At 40.1% G+C, this 20,469-nt stretch overlaps 8 non-coding genes across 8 annotated transcripts; all 8 read left to right on the top strand.

Annotated features, from left to right (window-relative positions):
- Positions 1 to 220: 220 nt before the first annotated feature.
- TRNAR-CCU (transfer RNA arginine (anticodon CCU)) lies at positions 221 to 293 on the top strand. The gene has a single exon. It is a non-coding gene; the product is annotated as a tRNA-Arg (tRNA).
- Positions 294 to 2,501: 2,208 nt separating this feature from the next.
- TRNAR-CCU (transfer RNA arginine (anticodon CCU)) lies at positions 2,502 to 2,574 on the top strand. The gene has a single exon. It is a non-coding gene; the product is annotated as a tRNA-Arg (tRNA).
- Positions 2,575 to 4,782: 2,208 nt separating this feature from the next.
- On the top strand, positions 4,783 to 4,855 carry TRNAR-CCU (transfer RNA arginine (anticodon CCU)). Its single transcript has one exon. It is a non-coding gene; the product is annotated as a tRNA-Arg (tRNA).
- Positions 4,856 to 7,063: 2,208 nt separating this feature from the next.
- On the top strand, positions 7,064 to 7,136 carry TRNAR-CCU (transfer RNA arginine (anticodon CCU)). The gene has a single exon. It is a non-coding gene; the product is annotated as a tRNA-Arg (tRNA).
- A 2,209-nt stretch (positions 7,137 to 9,345) lies between these two features.
- Positions 9,346 to 9,418, top strand: TRNAR-CCU (transfer RNA arginine (anticodon CCU)). Its single transcript has one exon. It is a non-coding gene; the product is annotated as a tRNA-Arg (tRNA).
- A 2,208-nt stretch (positions 9,419 to 11,626) lies between these two features.
- Positions 11,627 to 11,699, top strand: TRNAR-CCU (transfer RNA arginine (anticodon CCU)). The gene has a single exon. It is a non-coding gene; the product is annotated as a tRNA-Arg (tRNA).
- Positions 11,700 to 13,907: 2,208 nt separating this feature from the next.
- On the top strand, positions 13,908 to 13,980 carry TRNAR-CCU (transfer RNA arginine (anticodon CCU)). Its single transcript has one exon. It is a non-coding gene; the product is annotated as a tRNA-Arg (tRNA).
- A 2,208-nt stretch (positions 13,981 to 16,188) lies between these two features.
- On the top strand, positions 16,189 to 16,261 carry TRNAR-CCU (transfer RNA arginine (anticodon CCU)). Its single transcript has one exon. It is a non-coding gene; the product is annotated as a tRNA-Arg (tRNA).
- The last annotated feature ends 4,208 nt before the right edge of the window (positions 16,262 to 20,469 follow it).

Raw genomic sequence — 20,469 nt, 5'->3', positions numbered from 1 at the left:
AGTTAGGAGAGTTTAGCGTCCGCATTGTGTTGTTCTTCCAGGTGAGGGTATATTAGATATGTGAATAGTTGTAAGGACTTTAAAGAGAGGGGAGTTATCCATGGATTGCTTGTTGTGAATGTATTGTATAAGTGATTCCATAGACTTAAACTGCGGTAGAGACCACATGATAGGGAGTGGATCTTGTATTTGGAGGACAGAGGAGAGCAGTATCAACGTGGCCCCAGTGGCCTAATGGATAAGGCACTGGCCTCCTAAGCCAGGGATTGTGGGATAAAGTCCCATCTGGGGTGAAACTCTGTACATTCAGCTCTTGACTTTTACATTTTCAAAGCACAAACCACACAATTCAGCCCTTGCTTTACATAGACTTTGCAGCTATGGAACATCAATCTACCTTCAAAACACAAGTGCTGGAACTCAAAAACATTTGCCTACATATCCTACTCTTGGGCCCAGTCTGGAGAATGGGATTTCAACCCACCTTTCTGTCTAGACATTTTTTATGTACTCCTTTGGATAGCACTCGCAGGCAGTCTCCCATTTAGCATTAAAACATATACTTATTTCACCACTTGAATGTATAAACTGTTGAATAATTAAAAATACCATGTGAAACTGCTATGTTGATAAAGAAGTATTTCTCGAAAAAAGTGCAGCAGATGGGAAGACAGTGCACCCTATTTTATGCTACTATCGCTGGGCCCCTAGTCTTAGAAACCAAACTGAGTTTAGGGAGGGCAGGGTGGTGTTTCAATGATGGCAGTTAAATAGATTTTTCAAAACACCCGGGGTGTTGTTAGACTGAGAAGTTGATGGGACACCTGTGAAAGGCAGCTTTACTTGTCTGCTTTTAGTTGATGTAGATTGTATGTCCTGTTTAACAACCTTTGGTTTCAACAAGGACATTAGAGAGATATTGGGACACTGCCTGGGATGCTTGTCCTCTCTCTATTTTGAAAATTTGCCATGCCAACTAAGGGCCAAGGCAGACGTTTAGTTTTAGCCTTGCCCAACTCTAATTTTCCAAACCTAGAGCATACATTTGGCGAAGATTGTAATACTTTGTTAGTACTACCTGTTGTTCCCTTAAGAGTGCATATATTGAGAACAAACAAGATGGCCAAATTATATCGTAGGAGTCTGCCACACCAGGTCCTTTACTCGTAAGAACAGTGGGACTGAAGCATGATGGATTAACTAGTTCCCTTAAATGCAGCCATTTCAAACTTTAATCACCACAGCTGGGGACACTTTAAAGGTGATATGAACTTCTTTTATACCTGAGTGGGAGCCACAAACATGTAGAATATGTGTCGTATTTTTAGAAAGTGTTTGTAGCTATTGGTTAACAGCACTCCTGTGCAACCCCGTTGGCCTAATGGGTAAGGCAGTCAAATACTCACAAAGGGATTGTGGGTTTGAGTTCTTTCTGGGGTGAAAGAAGATGTATTTTGGAGATGTTTATCTAGTTTCCTAAGCGTCTTCCTTCTTAACAACATTAGCACTGAAGCGTGCTGATAAAATAACCAATTCCAACAAACTTTACTCCGCCACCTGTTCAAGTACCACAGCAGAGCATTTTCTCCACTGCTAGGATAGAAATGGATAAATGTGCTTGTTTTATGTCTGAGCAGAAAAGATATATGTTTGAATGGATGTGTGGGATAAAACACACCCTGTCGTATGTTGTAAAGGTATTGCAAGTTGTGGAGTAGCTTAGTGATCACATAGAGGAAAGTGGGTGAAGACAGAATTCCTCTGAGGGGTGAATGAACTCGGAGGTGACTTGCGTTATCCTTTTTATGTATGACAAAGGTACTTTATTTCTTACTGCACATTTCAATGCCATCACTCAAAAAAAACAAAAAATTCCTAGTCTTTTGTTGTTTCATATGGAAGATTATGTTTTCAGGCATGGAGAATGAAAGCAGAAGCTGTAGTGCTGAATTAGACGTTCTCACAAACCTTGTAATAATTTGTTCAAAAAAAGGCATGACATTTCTGAGTCATATTAAAAATGATGTGTAAATATGCAGATAGAGTCTATCTTTCCAGTAATGATCTACAGTGTGCAAAAAGTAAACCTTTTGCCATAAGTATCTCCTTTCTGCTAAGCACCGATCATTAAAAATGTCTCTATAAATATGTATATCAGAAGAAGGAAATGCTAGTTCGGGTTGATGTTGTTAGAACTGCAAGTGCAGTTGTATTCCTTGAGCTGCTTTGATGTTTCCTGCTGGCTCGAGCAGTGGGCATTTTGTTGTGACATGTGAAGTGAAGTCAGGAGAGTTTAGCGTCTGCATTGTGTTGTTCTTCCAGGTGAGGGTATATTAGATATTTGAATAGTTGTAAGGACTTTAAAGAGAGGGGAGTTATCCATGGATTGCTTGTTGTGAATGTATTGTATAAGTGATTCCATAGACTTAAACTGCGGTAGAGACCACATGATAAGGAGTGGATCTTGTATTTGGAGGACAGGGGAGAGCAGTATCAACGTGGCCCCAGTGGCCTAATGGATAAGGCACTGGCCTCCTAAGCCAGGGATTGTGGGTTCAAGTCCCATCTGGGGTGAAACTCTGTACATTCAGCTCTTGACTTTTACATTTTCAAAGCACAAACCACACAATTCAGCCCTTGCTTTACATACACTTTGCAGCTATGGAACATCAATCTACCTTCAAAACACAAGTGCTGGAACTCAAAAACATTTGCCTACATATCCTACTCTTGGGCCCAGTCTGGAGAATGGGATTTCAACCCACCTTTCTGGCTAGACATTTTTTATGTCCTCCTTTGGATAGCACTTGCAGGCAGTCTCCCATTTAGCATTAAAACATGTACTTATTTCACCACTTGAATGTATAAACTGTTGAATAATTAAAAATACCATGTGAAACTGCTATGTTGATAAAGAAGTATTTCTCGAAAAAAGTGCAGCAGATGGGAAGACAGTGCACCCTATTTTATGCTACTATCGCTGGGCCCCTAGTCTTAGAAACCAAACTGAGTTTAGGGAGGGCAGGGTGGTGTTTCAATGATGGCAGTTAAATAGATTTTTCAAAACACCCGGGGTGTTGTTAGACTGAGAAGTTGATGGGACACCTGTGAAAGGCAGCTTTACTTGTCTGCTTTTAGTTGATGTAGATTGTATGTCCTGTTTAACAACCTTTGGTTTCAACAAGGACATTAGAGAGATATTGGGACACTGCCTGGGATGCTTGTCCTCTCTCTATTTTGAAAATTTGCCATGCTAACTAAGGGCCAAGGCAGACGTTTAGTTTTAGCCTTGCCCAACTCTTATTTTCCAAACCTAGAGCATACATTTGGCGCAGATTGTAATACTTTGTTAGTACTACCTGTTGTTCCCTTAAGAGTGCATATATTGAGAACAAACAAGATGGCCAAATTATATCGTAGGAGTCTGCCACACCAGGTCCTTCACTCGTAAGAACAGTGGGACTGAAGCATGATGGATTAACTAGTTCTCTTAAATGCAGCCATTTCAAACTTTAATCACCACAGCTGGGGACACTTTAAAGGTGATATGAACTTCTTTTATACCTGAGTGGGAGCCACAAACATGTAGAATATGTGTCGTATTTTTAGAAAGTGTTTGTAGCTATTGGTTAACAGCACTCCTGTGCAACCCCGTTGGCCTAATGGGTAAGGCAGTCAAATACTCACAAAGGGATTGTGGGTTTGAGTTCTTTCTGGGGTGGAAGAAGATGTATTTTGGAGATGTTTATCTAGTTTCCTAAGGGTCTTCCTTCTTAACAACATTAGCACTGAAGCGTGCTGATAAAATAACCAATTCCAACAAACTTTACTCCGCCACCTGTTCAAGTACCACAGCAGAGCATTTTCTCCACTGCTAGGATAGGAATGGAGAAATGTGCTTGTTTTATGTCTGAGCAGAAAAGATATATGTTTGAATGGATGTGTGGGATAAAACACACCCTGTCGTATGTTGTAAAGGTATTGCAAGTTGTGGAGTAGCTTAGTGATCACATAGAGGAAAGTGGGTGAAGACAGAATTCCTCTGTGGGGTGAATGAACTCGGAGGTGACTTGCGTTATCCTTTTTATGTATGACAAAGGTACTTTATTTCTTACTGCACATTTCAATGCCATCACTCAAAAAAAACAAAAAATTCCTACTCTTTTGTTGTTTCATATGGAAGATTATGTTTTCAGGCATGGAGAATGAAAGCAGAAGCTGTAGTGCTGAATTAGACGTTCTCACAAACCATGTAATAATTTGTTAAAAAAAAGGCATGACATTTCTGACTCATGTTAAAAATGATGTGGAAATATGCAGATAGAGTCTATCTTTCCAGTAATGATCCACAGTGTGCAAAAAGTAAACCTTTTGCCATAAGTATCTCCTTTCTGCTAAGCAACGATCATTAAAAATCTCTCCATAAATATGTATATCAGAAGAAGGAAATGCTAGTTTGGGTTGATGTTGTTAGAACTGCAAGTGCAGTTGTATTCCTTGAGCTGCCATGATGTTTCCTGCTGGCTCGAGCAGTGGGCATTTTGTTGTGACATGTGAAGTGAAGTTAGGAGAGTTTAGCGTCCGCATTGTGTTGTTCTTCCAGGTGAGGGTATATTTGATATTTGAATAGTTGTAAGGACTTTAAAGAGAGGGGAGTTATTCATGGATTGCTTGTTGTGAATGTATTGTATAGGTGATTCCATAGACTTAAACTGCGGTAGAGAGCACATGATAGGGAGTGGATCTTGTATTTGGAGGACAGGGGAGAGCAGTATCATCATGGCCCCAGTGGCCTAATGGATAAAGCACTGGCCTCCTAAGCCAGTGATTGTGGGTTCAAGTCCCATCTGGGGTGAAACTCTGTACATTCAGCTCTTGACTTTTACATTTTCAAAGCACAAACCACACAATTCAGCCCTTTCTGTACATAGACTTTGCAGCTATGGAACATCAATCTACCTTCAAAACACAAGTGCTGGAACTCAAAATCATTTGTCTACATATCCTACTCTTGGGCCCAGTCTGGAGAATGGGATTTCAACCCACCTTTCTGGCTAGACATTTTTTATGTCCTCCTTTGGATAGCACTCGCAGGCAGTCTCCCATTTAGCATTAAAACATGTACTTATTTCACCACTTGAATGTATAAACTGTTGAATAATTAAAAATACCATGTGAAACTGTTATGTTGATAAAGAAGTATTTCTCGAAAAAAGTGCAGCAGATGGGAAGACAGTGCACCCTATTTTATGCTACTATCGCTGGGCCCCTAGTCTTAGAAACCAAACTGAGTTTAGGGAGGGCATGGTGGTGTTTCAATGATGGCAGTTAAATAGATTTTTCAAAACACCCGGGGTGTTGTTAGACTGAGAAGTTGATGGGACACCTGTGAAAGGAAGCTTTACTTGTCTGCTTTTAGTTGATGTAGATTGTATGTCCTGTTTAACAACCTTTGGTTTCAACAAGGACATTAGAGAGATATTGGGACACTGCCTGGGATGCTTGTCCTCTCTCTATTTTGAAAATTTGCCATGCCAACTAAGGGCCAAGGCAGACGTTTAGTTTTAGCCTTGCCCAACTCTAATTTTCCAAACCTAGAGCATACATTTGGCGCAGATTCTAATACTTTGTTAGTACTACCTGTTGTTCCCTTAAGAGTGAATATATTGTGAACAAACAAGATGGCCAAATTATATCGTAGGAGTCTGCCACACCAGGTCCTTCACTCGTAAGAACAGTGTGAGTGAAGCATGATGGATTAACTAGTTCCCTTAAATGCAGCCATTTCAAACTTTAATCACCACAGCTGGGGACTCTTTAAAGGTGATATGAACTTCTTTTATACCTGAGTGGGAGCGACAAACATGTAGAATATGTGTCGTATTTTTAGAAAGTGTTTGTAGCTATTGGTTAACAGCACTCCTGTGCAACCCCGTTGGCCTAATGGGTAAGGCAGTCAAATACTCACAAAGGGATTGTGGGTTTGAGTTCTTTCTGGGGTGGAAGAAGATGTATTTTGGAGATGTTTATCTAGTTTCCTAAGCGTCTTCCTTCTTAACAACATTAGCACTGAAGCGTGCTGATAAAATAACCAATTCCAACAAACTTTACTCCGCCACCTGTTCAAGTACCACAGCAGAGCATTTTCTCCACTGCTAGGATAGGAATGGAGAAATGTGCTTGTTTTATGTCTGAGCAGAAAAGATATATGTTTGAATGGATGTGTGGGATAAAACACACCCTGTCGTATGTTGTAAAGGTATTGCAAGTTGTGGAGTAGCTTAGTGATCACATAGAGGAAAGTGGGTGAAGACAGAATTCCTCGGTGGGGTGAATGAACTCGGAGGTGACTTGCGTTATCCTTTTTATGTATGACAAAGGTACTTTATTTCTTACTGCACATTTCAATGCCATCACTCCAAAAAAACAAAAAATTCCTACTCTTTTGTTGTTTCATATGGAAGATTATGTTTTCAGGCATGGAGAATGAAAGCAGAAGCTGTAGTGCTGAATTAGACGTTCTCACAAACCATGTAATAATTTGTTCAAAAAAAGGCATGACATTTCTGAGTCATATTAAAAATGATGTGTAAATATGCAGATAGAGTCTATCTTTCCAGTAATGATCTACAGTGTGCAAAAAGTAAACCTTTTGCCACAAGTATCTCCTTTCTGCTAAGCACTGATCATTAAAAATCTCTCTATAAATATGTATATCAGAAGAAGGAAATGCTAGTTCGGGTTGATGTTGTTAGAACTGCAAGTGCAGTTGTATTCCTTGAGCTGCTTTGATGTTTCCTGCTGGCTCGAGCAGTGGGCGTTTTGTTGTGACATGTGAAGTGAAGTTAGGAGAGTTTAGCGTCCGCATTGTGTTGTTCTTCCAGGTGAGGGTATATTAGATATTTGAATAGTTGTAAGGACTTTAAAGAGAGGGGAGTTATCCATGGATTGCTTGTTGTGAATGTATTGTATAAGTGATTCCATAGACTTAAACTGCGGTAGAGACCACATGATAGGGAGTGGATCTTGTATTTGGAAGACAGGGGAGAGCAGTATCTACATGGCCCCAGTGGCCTAATGGATAAAGCACTGGCCTCCTAAGCCAGTGATTGTGGGTTCAAGTCCCATCTGGGGTGAAACTCTGTACATTCAGCTCTTGACTTTTACATTTTCAAAGCTCAAACCACACAATTCAGCCCTTGCTTTACATAGACTTTGCAGCTATGGAACATCAATCTACCTTCAAAACACAAGTGCTGGAACTCAAAAACATTTGCCTACATATCCTACTCTTGGGCCCAGTCTGGAGAATGGGATTTCAACCCACCTTTCTGGCTAGACATTTTTTATGTACTCCTTTGGATAGCACTCGCAGGCAGTCTCCCATTTAGCATTAAAACTTACTTATTTCACCGCTTGAATGTATAAACTGTTGAATAATTAAAAATACCATGTGAAACTGCTATGTTGATAAAGAAGTATTTCTCGAAAAAAGTGCAGCAGATGGGAAGACAGTGCACCCTATTTTATGCTACTATCGCTGGGCCCCTAGCCCTGGAAACCAAACTGAGTTTAGGGAGGGCAGGGTGGTGTTTCAATGATGGCAGTTAAATAGATTTTTCAAAACACCCGGGGTGTTGTTAGACTGAGAAGTTGATGGGACACCTGTGAAAGGCAGCTTTACTTGTCTGCTTTTAGTTGATGTAGATTGTATGTCCTGTTTAACAACCTTTGGTTTCAACAAGGACATTAGAGAGATATTGGGACACTGCCTGGGATGCTTGTCCTCTCTCTATTTTGAAAATTTGCCATGCCAACTAAGGGCCAAGGCAGACGTTTAGTTTTAGCCTTGCCCAACTCTAATTTTCCAAACCTAGAGCATACATTTGGCGCAGATTGTAATACTTTGTTAGTACTACCTGTTGTTCCCTTAAGAGTGCATATATTGAGAACAAACAAGATGGCCAAATTATATCGTAGGAGTCTGCCACACCAGGTCCTTCACTCGTAAGAACAGTGGGACTGAAGCATGATGGATTAACTAGTTCCCTTAAATGCAGCCATTTCAAACTTTAATCACCACAGCTGGGGACTCTTTAAAGGTGATATGAACTTCTTTTATACCTGAGTGGGAGCGACAAACATGTAGAATATGTGTCGTATTTTTAGAAAGTGTTTGTAGCTATTGGTTAACAGCACTCCTGTGCAACCCCGTTGGCCTAATGGGTAAGGCAGTCAAATACTCACAAAGGGATTGTGGGTTTGAGTTCTTTCTGGGGTGGAAGAAGATGTATTTTGGAGATGTTTATCTAGTTTCCTAAGGGTCTTCCTTCTTAACAACATTAGCACTGAAGCGTGCTGATAAAATAACCAATTCCAACAAACTTTACTCCGCCACCTGTTCAAGTACCACAGCAGGGCATTTTCTCCACTGCTAGGATAGCAATGGAGAAATGTGCTTGTTTTATGTCTGAGCAGAAAAGATATATGTTTGAATGGATGTGTGGGATAAAACACACCCTGTCGTATGTTGTAAAGGTATTGCAAGTTGTGGAGTAGCTTAGTGATCACATAGAGGAAAGTGGGTGAAGACAGAATTCCTCTGTGGGGTGAATGAACTCGGAGGTGACTTGCGTTATCCTTTTTATGTATGACAAAGGTACTTTATTTCTTACTGCACATTTCAATGCCATCACTCAAAAAAAAAAAAAAAAAAATCCTACTCTTTTGTTGTTTCATATGGAAGATTATGTTTTCAGGCATGGAGAATGAAAGCAGAAGCTGTAGTGCTGAATTAGACGTTCTCACAAACCATGTAATAATTTGTTCAAAAAAAGGCATGACATTTCTGAGTCATATTAAAAATGATGTGTAAATATGCAGATAGAGTCTATCCTTCCAGTAATGATCTACAGTGTGCAAAAAGTAAACCTTTTGCCATAAGTATCTCCTTTCTGCTAAGCACCGATCATTAAAAATCTCTCCATAAATATGTATATCAGAAGAAGGAAATGCTAGTTCGGGTTGATGTTGTTAGAACTGCAAGTGCAGTTGTATTCCTTGAGCTGCTTTGATGTTTCCTGCTGGCTCGAGCAGTGGGCATTTTGTTGTGACATGTGAAGTGAAGTTAGGAGAGTTTAGCGTCCGCATTGTGTTGTTCTTCCAGGTGAGGGTATATTAGATATGTGAATAGTTGTAAGGACTTTAAAGAGAGGGGAGTTATCCATGGATTGCTTGTTGTGAATGTATTGTATAAGTGATTCCATAGACTTAAACTGCGGTAGAGACCACATGATAGGGAGTGGATCTTGTATTTGGAGGACAGAGGAGAGCAGTATCAACGTGGCCCCAGTGGCCTAATGGATAAGGCACTGGCCTCCTAAGCCAGGGATTGTGGGATAAAGTCCCATCTGGGGTGAAACTCTGTACATTCAGCTCTTGACTTTTACATTTTCAAAGCACAAACCACACAATTCAGCCCTTGCTTTACATAGACTTTGCAGCTATGGAACATCAATCTACCTTCAAAACACAAGTGCTGGAACTCAAAAACATTTGCCTACATATCCTACTCTTGGGCCCAGTCTGGAGAATGGGATTTCAACCCACCTTTCTGTCTAGACATTTTTTATGTACTCCTTTGGATAGCACTCGCAGGCAGTCTCCCATTTAGCATTAAAACATATACTTATTTCACCACTTGAATGTATAAACTGTTGAATAATTAAAAATACCATGTGAAACTGCTATGTTGATAAAGAAGTATTTCTCGAAAAAAGTGGAGCAGATGGGAAGACAGTGCACCCTATTTTATGCTACTATCGCTGGGCCCCTAGTCTTAGAAACCAAACTGAGTTTAGGGAGGGCAGGGTGGTGTTTCAATGATGGCAGTTAAATAGATTTTTCAAAACACCCGGGGTGTTGTTAGACTGAGAAGTTGATGGGACACCTGTGAAAGGCAGCTTTACTTGTCTGCTTTTAGTTGATGTAGATTGTATGTCCTGTTTAACAACCTTTGGTTTCAACAAGGACATTAGAGAGATATTGGGACACTGCCTGGGATGCTTGTCCTCTCTCTATTTTGAAAATTTGCCATGCCAACTAAGGGCCAAGGCAGACGTTTAGTTTTAGCCTTGCCCAACTCTAATTTTCCAAACCTAGAGCATACATTTGGCGAAGATTGTAATACTTTGTTAGTACTACCTGTTGTTCCCTTAAGAGTGCATATATTGAGAACAAACAAGATGGCCAAATTATATCGTAGGAGTCTGCCACACCAGGTCCTTTACTCGTAAGAACAGTGGGACTGAAGCATGATGGATTAACTAGTTCCCTTAAATGCAGCCATTTCAAACTTTAATCACCACAGCTGGGGACACTTTAAAGGTGATATGAACTTCTTTTATACCTGAGTGGGAGCCACAAACATGTAGAATATGTGTCGTATTTTTAGAAAGTGTTTGTAGCTATTGGTTAACAGCACTCCTGTGCAACCCCGTTGGCCTAATGGGTAAGGCAGTCAAATACTCACAAAGGGATTGTGGGTTTGAGTTCTTTCTGGGGTGAAAGAAGATGTATTTTGGAGATGTTTATCTAGTTTCCTAAGCGTCTTCCTTCTTAACAACATTAGCACTGAAGCGTGCTGATAAAATAACCAATTCCAACAAACTTTACTCCGCCACCTGTTCAAGTACCACAGCAGAGCATTTTCTCCACTGCTAGGATAGAAATGGATAAATGTGCTTGTTTTATGTCTGAGCAGAAAAGATATATGTTTGAATGGATGTGTGGGATAAAACACACCCTGTCGTATGTTGTAAAGGTATTGCAAGTTGTGGAGTAGCTTAGTGATCACATAGAGGAAAGTGGGTGAAGACAGAATTCCTCTGAGGGGTGAATGAACTCGGAGGTGACTTGCGTTATCCTTTTTATGTATGACAAAGGTACTTTATTTCTTACTGCACATTTCAATGCCATCACTCAAAAAAAACAAAAAATTCCTAGTCTTTTGTTGTTTCATATGGAAGATTATGTTTTCAGGCATGGAGAATGAAAGCAGAAGCTGTAGTGCTGAATTAGACGTTCTCACAAACCTTGTAATAATTTGTTCAAAAAAAGGCATGACATTTCTGAGTCATATTAAAAATGATGTGTAAATATGCAGATAGAGTCTATCTTTCCAGTAATGATCTACAGTGTGCAAAAAGTAAACCTTTTGCCATAAGTATCTCCTTTCTGCTAAGCACCGATCATTAAAAATGTCTCTATAAATATGTATATCAGAAGAAGGAAATGCTAGTTCGGGTTGATGTTGTTAGAACTGCAAGTGCAGTTGTATTCCTTGAGCTGCTTTGATGTTTCCTGCTGGCTCGAGCAGTGGGCATTTTGTTGTGACATGTGAAGTGAAGTCAGGAGAGTTTAGCGTCTGCATTGTGTTGTTCTTCCAGGTGAGGGTATATTAGATATTTGAATAGTTGTAAGGACTTTAAAGAGAGGGGAGTTATCCATGGATTGCTTGTTGTGAATGTATTGTATAAGTGATTCCATAGACTTAAACTGCGGTAGAGACCACATGATAAGGAGTGGATCTTGTATTTGGAGGACAGGGGAGAGCAGTATCAACGTGGCCCCAGTGGCCTAATGGATAAGGCACTGGCCTCCTAAGCCAGGGATTGTGGGTTCAAGTCCCATCTGGGGTGAAACTCTGTACATTCAGCTCTTGACTTTTACATTTTCAAAGCACAAACCACACAATTCAGCCCTTGCTTTACATACACTTTGCAGCTATGGAACATCAATCTACCTTCAAAACACAAGTGCTGGAACTCAAAAACATTTGCCTACATATCCTACTCTTGGGCCCAGTCTGGAGAATGGGATTTCAACCCACCTTTCTGGCTAGACATTTTTTATGTCCTCCTTTGGATAGCACTTGCAGGCAGTCTCCCATTTAGCATTAAAACATGTACTTATTTCACCACTTGAATGTATAAACTGTTGAATAATTAAAAATACCATGTGAAACTGCTATGTTGATAAAGAAGTATTTCTCGAAAAAAGTGCAGCAGATGGGAAGACAGTGCACCCTATTTTATGCTACTATCGCTGGGCCCCTAGTCTTAGAAACCAAACTGAGTTTAGGGAGGGCAGGGTGGTGTTTCAATGATGGCAGTTAAATAGATTTTTCAAAACACCCGGGGTGTTGTTAGACTGAGAAGTTGATGGGACACCTGTGAAAGGCAGCTTTACTTGTCTGCTTTTAGTTGATGTAGATTGTATGTCCTGTTTAACAACCTTTGGTTTCAACAAGGACATTAGAGAGATATTGGGACACTGCCTGGGATGCTTGTCCTCTCTCTATTTTGAAAATTTGCCATGCTAACTAAGGGCCAAGGCAGACGTTTAGTTTTAGCCTTGCCCAACTCTTATTTTCCAAACCTAGAGCATACATTTGGCGCAGATTGTAATACTTTGTTAGTACTACCTGTTGTTCCCTTAAGAGTGCATATATTGAGAACAAACAAGATGGCCAAATTATATCGTAGGAGTCTGCCACACCAGGTCCTTCACTCGTAAGAACAGTGGGACTGAAGCATGATGGATTAACTAGTTCCCTTAAATGCAGCCATTTCAAACTTTAATCACCACAGCTGGGGACACTTTAAAGGTGATATGAACTTCTTTTATACCTGAGTGGGAGCCACAAACATGTAGAATATGTGTCGTATTTTTAGAAAGTGTTTGTAGCTATTGGTTAACAGCACTCCTGTGCAACCCCGTTGGCCTAATGGGTAAGGCAGTCAAATACTCACAAAGGGATTGTGGGTTTGAGTTCTTTCTGGGGTGGAAGAAGATGTATTTTGGAGATGTTTATCTAGTTTCCTAAGGGTCTTCCTTCTTAACAACATTAGCACTGAAGCGTGCTGATAAAATAACCAATTCCAACAAACTTTACTCCGCCACCTGTTCAAGTACCACAGCAGAGCATTTTCTCCACTGCTAGGATAGGAATGGAGAAATGTGCTTGTTTTATGTCTGAGCAGAAAAGATATATGTTTGAATGGATGTGTGGGATAAAACACACCCTGTCGTATGTTGTAAAGGTATTGCAAGTTGTGGAGTAGCTTAGTGATCACATAGAGGAAAGTGGGTGAAGACAGAATTCCTCTGTGGGGTGAATGAACTCGGAGGTGACTTGCGTTATCCTTTTTATGTATGACAAAGGTACTTTATTTCTTACTGCACATTTCAATGCCATCACTCAAAAAAAACAAAAAATTCCTACTCTTTTGTTGTTTCATATGGAAGATTATGTTTTCAGGCATGGAGAATGAAAGCAGAAGCTGTAGTGCTGAATTAGACGTTCTCACAAACCATGTAATAATTTGTTCAAAAAAAGGCATGACATTTCTGACTCATGTTAAAAATGATGTGGAAATATGCAGATAGAGTCTATCTTTCCAGTAATGATCCACAGTGTGCAAAAAGTAAACCTTTTGCCATAAGTATCTCCTTTCTGCTAAGCAACGATCATTAAAAATCTCTCCATAAATATGTATATCAGAAGAAGGAAATGCTAGTTTGGGTTGATGTTGTTAGAACTGCAAGTGCAGTTGTATTCCTTGAGCTGCCATGATGTTTCCTGCTGGCTCGAGCAGTGGGCATTTTGTTGTGACATGTGAAGTGAAGTTAGGAGAGTTTAGCGTCCGCATTGTGTTGTTCTTCCAGGTGAGGGTATATTAGATATTTGAATAGTTGTAAGGACTTTAAAGAGAGGGGAGTTATTCATGGATTGCTTGTTGTGAATGTATTGTATAGGTGATTCCATAGACTTAAACTGCGGTAGAGAGCACATGATAGGGAGTGGATCTTGTATTTGGAGGACAGGGGAGAGCAGTATCATCATGGCCCCAGTGGCCTAATGGATAAAGCACTGGCCTCCTAAGCCAGTGATTGTGGGTTCAAGTCCCGTCTGGGGTGAAACTCTGTACATTCAGCTCTTGACTTTTACATTTTCAAAGCACAAACCACACAATTCAGCCCTTTCTGTACATAGACTTTGCAGCTATGGAACATCAATCTACCTTCAAAACACAAGTGCTGGAACTCAAAATCATTTGTCTACATATCCTACTCTTGGGCCCAGTCTGGAGAATGGGATTTCAACCCACCTTTCTGGCTAGACATTTTTTATGTCCTCCTTTGGATAGCACTCGCAGGCAGTCTCCCATTTAGCATTAAAACATGTACTTATTTCACCACTTGAATGTATAAACTGTTGAATAATTAAAAATACCATGTGAAACTGTTATGTTGATAAAGAAGTATTTCTCGAAAAAAGTGCAGCAGATGGGAAGACAGTGCACCCTATTTTATGCTACTATCGCTGGGCCCCTAGTCTTAGAAACCAAACTGAGTTTAGGGAGGGCAGGGTGGTGTTTCAATGATGGCAGTTAAATAGATTTTTCAAAACACCCGGGGTGTTGTTAGACTGAGAAGTTGATGGGACACCTGTGAAAGGAAGCTTTACTTGTCTGCTTTTAGTTGATGTAGATTGTATGTCCTGTTTAACAACCTTTGGTTTCAACAAGGACATTAGAGAGATATTGGGACACTGCCTGGGATGCTTGTCCTCTCTCTATTTTGAAAATTTGCCATGCCAACTAAGGGCCAAGGCAGACGTTTAGTTTTAGCCTTGCCCAACTCTAATTTTCCAAACCTAGAGCATACATTTGGAGCAGATTCTAATACTTTGTTAGTACTACCTGTTGTTCCCTTAAGAGTGAATATATTGTGAACAAACAAGATGGCCAAATTATATCGTAGGAGTCTGCCACACCAGGTCCTTCACTCGTAAGAACAGTGTGAGTGAAGCATGATGGATTAACTAGTTCCCTTAAATGCAGCCATTTCAAACTTTAATCACCACAGCTGGGGACTCTTTAAAGGTGATATGAACTTCTTTTATACCTGAGTGGGAGCGACAAACATGTAGAATATGTGTCGTATTTTTAGAAAGTGTTTGTAGCTATTGGTTAACAGCACTCCTGTGCAACCCCGTTGGCCTAATGGGTAAGGCAGTCAAATACTCACAAAGGGATTGTGGGTTTGAGTTCTTTCTGGGGTGGAAGAAGATGTATTTTGGAGATGTTTATCTAGTTTCCTAAGCGTCTTCCTTCTTAACAACATTAGCACTGAAGCGTGCTGATAAAATAACCAATTCCAACAAACTTTACTCCGCCACCTGTTCAAGTACCACAGCAGAGCATTTTCTCCACTGCTAGGATAGGAATGGAGAAATGTGCTTGTTTTATGTCTGAGCAGAAAAGATATATGTTTGAATGGATGTGTGGGATAAAACACACCCTGTCGTATGTTGTAAAGGTATTGCAAGTTGTGGAGTAGCTTAGTGATCACATAGAGGAAAGTGGGTGAAGACAGAATTCCTCGGTGGGGTGAATGAACTCGGAGGTGACTTGCGTTATCCTTTTTATGTATGACAAAGGTACTTTATTTCTTACTGCACATTTCAATGCCATCACTCCAAAAAAACAAAAAATTCCTACTCTTTTGTTGTTTCATATGGAAGATTATGTTTTCAGGCATGGAGAATGAAAGCAGAAGCTGTAGTGCTGAATTAGACGTTCTCACAAACCATGTAATAATTTGTTCAAAAAAAGGCATGACATTTCTGAGTCATATTAAAAATGATGTGTAAATATGCAGATAGAGTCTATCTTTCCAGTAATGATCTACAGTGTGCAAAAAGTAAACCTTTTGCCATAAGTATCTCCTTTCTGCTAAGCACTGATCATTAAAAATCTCTCTATAAATATGTATATCAGAAGAAGGAAATGCTAGTTCGGGTTGATGTTGTTAGAACTGCAAGTGCAGTTGTATTCCTTGAGCTGCTTTGATGTTTCCTGCTGGCTCGAGCAGTGGGCGTTTTGTTGTGACATGTGAAGTGAAGTTAGGAGAGTTTAGCGTCCGCATTGTGTTGTTCTTCCAGGTGAGGGTATATTAGATATTTGAATAGTTGTAAGGACTTTAAAGAGAGGGGAGTTATCCATGGATTGCTTGTTGTGAATGTATTGTATAAGTGATTCCATAGACTTAAACTGCGGTAGAGACCACATGATAGGGAGTGGATCTTGTATTTGGAAGACAGGGGAGAGCAGTATCTACATGGCCCCAGTGGCCTAATGGATAAAGCACTGGCCTCCTAAGCCAGTGATTGTGGGTTCAAGTCCCATCTGGGGTGAAACTCTGTACATTCAGCTCTTGACTTTTACATTTTCAAAGCTCAAACCACACAATTCAGCCCTTGCTTTACATAGACTTTGCAGCTATGGAACATCAATCTACCTTCAAAACACAAGTGCTGGAACTCAAAAACATTTGCCTACATATCCTACTCTTGGGCCCAGTCTGGAGAATGGGATTTCAACCCACCTTTCTGGCTAGACATTTTTTATGTCCTCCTTTGGATAGCACTTGCAGGCAGTCTCCCATTTAGCATTAAAACATGTACTTATTTCACCACTTGAATGTATAAACTGTTGAATAATTAAAAATACCATGTGAAACTGCTATGTTGATAAAGAAGTATTTCTCGAAAAAAGTGCAGCAGATGGGAAGACAGTGCACCCTATTTTATGCTACTATCGCTGGGCCCCTAGTCTTAGAAACCAAACTGAGTTTAGGGAGGGCAGGGTGGTGTTTCAATGATGGCAGTTAAATAGATTTTTCAAAACACCCGGGGTGTTGTTAGACTGAGAAGTTGATGGGACACCTGTGAAAGGCAGCTTTACTTGTCTGCTTTTAGTTGATGTAGATTGTATGTCCTGTTTAACAACCTTTGGTTTCAACAAGGACATTAGAGAGATATTGGGACACTGCCTGGGATGCTTGTCCTCTCTCTATTTTGAAAATTTGCCATGCCAACTAAGGGCCAAGGCAGACGTTTAGTTTTAGCCTTGCCCAACTCTAATTTTCCAAACCTAGAGCATACATTTGGCGCAGATTGTAATACTTTGTTAGTACTACCTGTTGTTCCCTTAAGAGTGCATATATTGAGAACAAACAAGATGGCCAAATTATATCGTAGGAGTCTGCCACACCAGGTCCTTCACTCGTAAGAACAGTGGGACTGAAGCATGATGGATTAACTAGTTCCCTTAAATGCAGCCATTTCAAACTTTAATCACCACAGCTGGGGACTCTTTAAAGGTGATATGAACTTCTTTTATACCTGAGTGGGAGCGACAAACATGTAGAATATGTGTCGTATTTTTAGAAAGTGTTTGTAGCTATTGGTTAACAGCACTCCTGTGCAACCCCGTTGGCCTAATGGGTAAGGCAGTCAAATACTCACAAAGGGATTGTGGGTTTGAGTTCTTTCTGGGGTGGAAGAAGATGTATTTTGGAGATGTTTATCTAGTTTCCTAAGGGTCTTCCTTCTTAACAACATTAGCACTGAAGCGTGCTGATAAAATAACCAATTCCAACAAACTTTACTCCGCCACCTGTTCAAGTACCACAGCAGGGCATTTTCTCCACTGCTAGGATAGCAATGGAGAAATGTGCTTGTTTTATGTCTGAGCAGAAAAGATATATGTTTGAATGGATGTGTGGGATAAAACACACCCTGTCGTATGTTGTAAAGGTATTGCAAGTTGTGGAGTAGCTTAGTGATCACATAGAGGAAAGTGGGTGAAGACAGAATTCCTCTGTGGGGTGAATGAACTCGGAGGTGACTTGCGTTATCCTTTTTATGTATGACAAAGGTACTTTATTTCTTACTGCACATTTCAATGCCATCACTCAAAAAAAAAAAAAAAAAATCCTACTCTTTTGTTGTTTCATATGGAAGATTATGTTTTCAGGCATGGAGAATGAAAGCAGAAGCTGTAGTGCTGAATTAGACGTTCTCACAAACCATGTAATAATTTGTTCAAAAAAAGGCATGACATTTCTGAGTCATATTAAAAATGATGTGTAAATATGCAGATAGAGTCTATCCTTCCAGTAATGATCTACAGTGTGCAAAAAGTAAACCTTTTGCCATAAGTATCTCCTTTCTGCTAAGCACCGATCATTAAAAATCTCTCCATAAATATGTATATCAGAAGAAGGAAATGCTAGTTCGGGTTGATGTTGTTAGAACTGCAAGTGCAGTTGTATTCCTTGAGCTGCTTTGATGTTTCCTGCTGGCTCGAGCAGTGGGCATTTTGTTGTGACATGTGAAGTGAAGTTAGGAGAGTTTAGCGTCCGCATTGTGTTGTTCTTCCAGGTGAGGGTATATTAGATATGTGAATAGTTGTAAGGACTTTAAATAGAGGGGAGTTATCCATGGATTGCTTGTTGTGAATGTATTGTATAAGTGATTCCATAGACTTAAACTGCGGTAGAGACCACATGATAGGGAGTGGATCTTGTATTTGGAGGACAGAGGAGAGCAGTATCAACGTGGCCCCAGTGGCCTAATGGATAAGGCACTGGCCTCCTAAGCCAGGGATTGTGGGGTAAAGTCCCATCTGGGGTGAAACTCTGTACATTCAGCTCTTGACTTTTACATTTTCAAAGCACAAACCACACAATTCAGCCCTTGCTTTACATAGACTTTGCAGCTATGGAACATCAATCTACCTTCAAAACACAAGTGCTGGAACTCAAAAACATTTGCCTACATATCCTACTCTTGGGCCCAGTCTGGAGAATGGGATTTCAACCCACCTTTCTGTCTAGACATTTTTTATGTACTCCTTTGGATAGCACTCGCAGGCAGTCTCCCATTTAGCATTAAAACATATACTTATTTCACCACTTGAATGTATAAACTGTTGAATAATTAAAAATACCATGTGAAACTGCTATGTTGATAAAGAAGTATTTCTCGAAAAAAGTGCAGCAGATGGGAAGACAGTGCACCCTATTTTATGCTACTATCGCTGGGCCCCTAGTCTTAGAAACCAAACTGAGTTTAGGGAGGGCAGGGTGGTGTTTCAATGATGGCAGTTAAATAGATTTTTCAAAACACCCGGGGTGTTGTTAGACTGAGAAGTTGATGGGACACCTGTGAAAGGCAGCTTTACTTGTCTGCTTTTAGTTGATGTAGATTGTATGTCCTGTTTAACAACCTTTGGTTTCAACAAGGACATTAGAGAGATATTGGGACACTGCCTGGGATGCTTGTCCTCTCTCTATTTTGAAAATTTGCCATGCCAACTAAGGGCCAAGGCAGACGTTTAGTTTTAGCCTTGCCCAACTCTAATTTTCCAAACCTAGAGCATACATTTGGCGAAGATTGTAATACTTTGTTAGTACTACCTGTTGTTCCCTTAAGAGTGCATATATTGAGAACAAACAAGATGGCCAAATTATATCGTAGGAGTCTGCCACACCAGGTCCTTTACTCGTAAGAACAGTGGGACTGAAGCATGATGGATTAACTAGTTCCCTTAAATGCAGCCATTTCAAACTTTAATCACCACAGCTGGGGACACTTTAAAGGTGATATGAACTTCTTTTATACCTGAGTGGGAGCCACAAACATGTAGAATATGTGTCGTATTTTTAGAAAGTGTTTGTAGCTATTGGATAACAGCACTCCTGTGCAACCCCGTTGGCCTAATGGGTAAGGCAGTCAAATACTCACAAAGGGATTGTGGGTTTGAGTTCTTTCTGTGGTGAAAGAAGATGTATTTTGGAGATGTTTATCTAGTTTCCTAAGCGTCTTCCTTCTTAACAACATTAGCACTGAAGCGTGCTGATAAAATAACCAATTCCAACAAACTTTACTCCGCCACCTGTTCAAGTACCACAGCAGAGCATTTTCTCCACTGCTAGGATAGAAATGGATAAATGTGCTTGTTTTATGTCTGAGCAGAAAAGATATATGTTTGAATGGATGTGTGGGATAAAACACACCCTGTCGTATGTTGTAAAGGTATTGCAAGTTGTGGAGTAGCTTAGTGATCACATAGAGGAAAGTGGGTGAAGACAGAATTCCTCTGAGGGGTGAATGAACTCGGAGGTGACTTGCGTTATCCTTTTTATGTATGACAAAGGTACTTTATTTCTTACTGCACATTTCAATGCCATCACTCAAAAAAAACAAAAAATTCCTAGTCTTTTGTTGTTTCATATGGAAGATTATGTTTTCAGGCATGGAGAATGAAAGCAGAAGCTGTAGTGCTGAATTAGACGTTCTCACAAACCTTGTAATAATTTGTTCAAAAAAAGGCATGACATTTCTGAGTCATATTAAAAATGATGTGTAAATATGCAGATAGAGTCTATCTTTCCAGTAATGATCTACAGTGTGCAAAAAGTAAACCTTTTGCCATAAGTATCTCCTTTCTGCTAAGCACCGATCATTAAAAATGTCTCTATAAATATGTATATCAGAAGAAGGAAATGCTAGTTCGGGTTGATGTTGTTAGAACTGCAAGTGCAGTTGTATTCCTT

Source organism: Pleurodeles waltl, chromosome 7 (genome assembly GCF_031143425.1).
Source record: "Pleurodeles waltl isolate 20211129_DDA chromosome 7, aPleWal1.hap1.20221129, whole genome shotgun sequence".
Lineage (NCBI taxonomy): Eukaryota > Metazoa > Chordata > Amphibia > Caudata > Salamandridae > Pleurodeles > Pleurodeles waltl.
This window is presented reverse-complemented; position numbering and strand designations above follow the sequence as displayed.